Here is a 4,284-nt window from a genome sequence, read left to right on the forward strand (position 1 = left end):
TTGTGCATGAACATCCAAGAAAAAAGACTTTCATTGTAATACTGGTAATTTAGGCTACATTCACATTTGCAAAAGTCTCTGACTAAAATGTCTGTGACTAAAAAAAAGGCTATGACTTGTCTTTGAATGTGAGAGGGTGTTTATCTTTAGACTATTACAAGCTAACTAAGTTACCTAAAGCTAAGTAAAGCTTAACTAAAGCAAAGTAAACAAAACTGTAACGAAAAATACTTTCTTTTAAAGTCAAACGAGTGCTGTATGTTAATCTACACAGAATTGGTGCATTGGAGCATTAGCATTAGTGGCTAATTGCTAGCGGTTAGTGGCTAATGTCGCCTGAGAGAGCTACACTGAGAAACCCTGAGTGTTCCGTTAAGCCAAGGTGATATTATCCAGCGGGTCGTCCCACATTGCTTGTTTTAACATGGTAAACATGCAGGCAACAGGCTGATATACTCACCTCTGAACAACAAAAGAGCTAGCGTGGTTAGCGGCTAATGCTGCTCCAGCTAGCTGGGGTTAGCAGCAGGTTACAAGCCGATAATACTCACCTCGGAATGGGAAAATAGCGGTTAGCAGCTAATGCTAATACTGCTCCAGCCTCGGTGCTGGAGAACTAAACTGAAACTCCTGTTGAATGCTGTACTTCAGGCGAGTGGCTTTACTGCTCCTTACAAACTGATTGGTAAAACTCATACGCATATATAAGGCACACTACAGATTTTTGGGAAAATGGGAAAAAGGATTTTAAGTGCACCTTATAGTGTGAAAAAGTATTAATTTCACTACAGTTCTGCAAATATGGAGTGCATATTAGTATCATGACATTCTGGATCATTGACTTCTTTTACAAATCTGATGAAATTCTTGTATTTTTTTAATATCTCAGTGACATCACATTGTATGCAATAATAATTTTTTTATTTTGTTGCAGTAATGTCAAGGGTACCGTTGTCGCGAAAATACCATGAAATATTGTGATATTATTTTAGGGCCTTATCGCCCACCCCTAGTCTAGTGTACGGTTTACATAAAACACAGAAACAGTCCTGCCTTCTGGAGGATTCCATATTTTTGGTTGCATCGCAAGCTGTGGCCAGTGGATGGCAGCACTAGATTAAAATATTTTGCCGTGGTTGTGGGCTGTGGTGATTTACTGACAACAACATTCACTAATGATCACTGAAGATTTAATTAACTTCTACATTAACATCACACCTACTCATCTGAACCGGAGCCATCAAAGCCAGGCCTGAAGTCTTAAGCAGCTCATCCTTCACTCTTTTATTTCCTGTTATCTTGTCCAGTGTGTAATATTCTTTTGATCTTTTATATTCCTCTGCATTTCTGACCAGAACAGAAAACATTCTTCTTTCTCTGACTAACAGAAAACATATTCACCAGCACAGCACAATCAATACGTGACCCCAAGCTCAGAGAGAGGGAGAAAGAGAGAGAGAGAGAATCTGACATTGCCAGAGGACTTGTGTAACATAAAATGAAGAAAAGAAAAAAAGACATGAATCGATACGATGGCGACCTTTTTTGTCCTGCAGTTCTCCACCGCAGTCTAGTTATTCATGTGTTTGTGAGCTGGTTTGCGTGTGTGGAGGCCTGAGCTGGTGTGTTTGAGTTGGATGGAAGTTGAGTTGAGTATCAAAGGCTCTGAGTAAAGCCTTCTGTGTATTAACAAAGCTATTCCATTAGGGGGCAGCATCCCTCAGGAACGCTGCAGGGTACACGCACACGCACACAAACACTGCCCCGAGAACACATCTCACACACACACACCAAAGTTTCTATTGCTTAAGTTCTGAGCTCCAATAACTTGTGTAAAACTTTAACACACTACCAGAGAGGAAACAGACCGTTCTTTCAGGCTGGGATGAAGAACTAAAGAACACACAATTCATCTTTGTAGTTCTATTGTAAATACAGACTGTAATCCAGTATCTGTTTCTCTGCATACTTTACAGTGGTATGAAAAAGTTTGGGCACCCCTGATTATTTTTATGATTTTCCTTTATAAATCATTGGTTGTTTGGATCAGCAATTCCAATTAAAATAAATATATACATATAGCAGAATACAGTGATATTTAAGAAGTGAAATAAAGTTTATAGAATCTACAGAAAGTGTGCAATAATTCTTTAAAGTTAGGCAGGTGCATAAATTTGGGCACCCTTATCGTTGTAAATTTGGGTACCCTTGTCGATTTGAATAGATTTAGCACTAATTATTGGAACACAAAGTTTGTTTGGTAAGCTCATTTACCCTTGACCTACATAGACAGGTGAATCCAACTATAAGAAAAAGTTCAAGGGGCCGAATGCAAGTTTTTCTCCTCTTTGCATCTTCTCTGAAGAGTAGCAACATAGGAGCCTCAAAACAAAACTCTCAAATGACCTGAAAACAAAGATTGTTCAACATCATGGTTTAGAGGAAGGATACAAAAAGCCTAAATTTCAGAGATTTCAGCTGCAGTTTCCACTGTGAGGAACATCGTGAGGAAATGGAAGACCACAGGCACAGTTCTAGTTAAGATAAGCAGAGGAGAGAGAGTGTCTGTATGGGAGAGTGATGCAGAAGAAGAATTTTCTGAGTCGCTTGAGGTATGCTAAAGCTAAAGCATATTTGGACAAGCAAGCTTTGATTTGAAATAAGGTGCTGTGGACTAATGAAATTAAAGTTGAGTTATTTGGAGAGCGGTATGCAGGGTGGAAAAAGAACAGAATTTCAAGACAAACACTTCAAACGCTACCCAGAGTAAAATTTTGTGGTGGTTCCAGTGCAGGTCCTGTCTTGTTAAAGTCTAGTAATTCATCAATGCCCAAACGACACTACCCACAGGACAGTGCGCACACGATGCTGTCCAAAGGACACTGTCCAAAGGACTCTGCGCACAGGACGCTGCCCACAGGATACTGCCCACAGGATGCTGCGCACAGGACGCTGCCCACAGGATACTGCCCACAGGATGCTGCCCACAGGACACTGCGCACACGATGCTGTCCAAGGACACTACCCACAGGACACTGCACACAGGATACTGCCCACAGGACACTGCGCACACGATGCTGTCCAAGGACACTGCCCACAGGATACTGCTCACAGGATGCTGCCCACAGGACGCTGTCCAAAGGACTCTGCCCACAGGAGACGCTGCACAGGATGCTGCCCACAGAATGATGTCCAAAGGACACTGCCCACAGGACTCTGCCCACAGGACGCTGCCCACAGGACGCTGTCCAAAGGACACTGCCCATAGGAGGTTGCACACAGGATGCTGCCCACAGAAGGTTATGCACAGGACACTGCCCACAGGAGGCTTTCCACAGGATGCTGGCCACAGGACACTTCCCACTGATTGCTGATGACTGGATATTTCTGGTTTCTGCACTAAAAACTCCAGCAGCACTGCTGTGTCTAATTCACTTGTACCAGGGGAGTCCTAATGAGTGGGTTGGGTAACTGGCTGTGTAAATTGGGTAGAATATTGGATAAAAATTATAAATAAATAAAAATTTAAAAAACAGTTGAGATGGAAAGACGGTATAGAAAAGAAAATGGACAGATGCTGAATTACTTGTGATTTGTCATATTCACAGTGAAAAATACAATATTTGTACTATATCTCTCTGATGGGCAGACAGCGAAAATGTGAAGAAAACAGATTTTATTTTAGACCATGTTTGCAGCGAGAGGTTGTTTGCAAGGCTACAGTGGAGAGCCGAATGACTTCATCTTTTCTTTTGTTTTCTGCTCGCTGCTCGTTTTGATCTGTTCATCTTCGCTGCCCTCTCCAGCGTGTCCGTACACCCGGGCCTCCTCTGAGCCCGGACCTCCGCCGGGCCCCAGTCCTGCTGCTGAGAGGGCCGAGCTACTGAAAGCAGAAAGAAATAGCGCAGTGGAAAGATGATGCTTTGACCTGCGTGCATATTTATGGTGTAAGCGTGTTGGAAAATGTGTGAAAACTGGTGGATGGGCAGAAGAGAGATGGGTTTTGAGGTGCAGGAATGAATGCGGAGCTGTAATGTTATGAAGGCTCCAAAACACATCAGCAAGATCTCATGAAATTCATACATATCCCACAAAAACATACATCAAGAAATGTGTAACATTTTCACAATTTTTGCAACATAACTTGAAAGCTAACAATCAGTATACCTACACACATTTACTGTACACTCTTTTAAGACCCGTCACAATGATCAGACTTGCTGTTTGCAGGTTAAATTGAATTGCACTTTATTCAAAGTTGCTGAATGCCCATAAACTAAGTGA

The sequence above is a fragment of the Astyanax mexicanus genome, chromosome 5, assembly GCF_023375975.1.
Source record: "Astyanax mexicanus isolate ESR-SI-001 chromosome 5, AstMex3_surface, whole genome shotgun sequence".
In the NCBI taxonomy this organism is placed as follows: Eukaryota; Metazoa; Chordata; class Actinopteri; order Characiformes; family Acestrorhamphidae; genus Astyanax; species Astyanax mexicanus.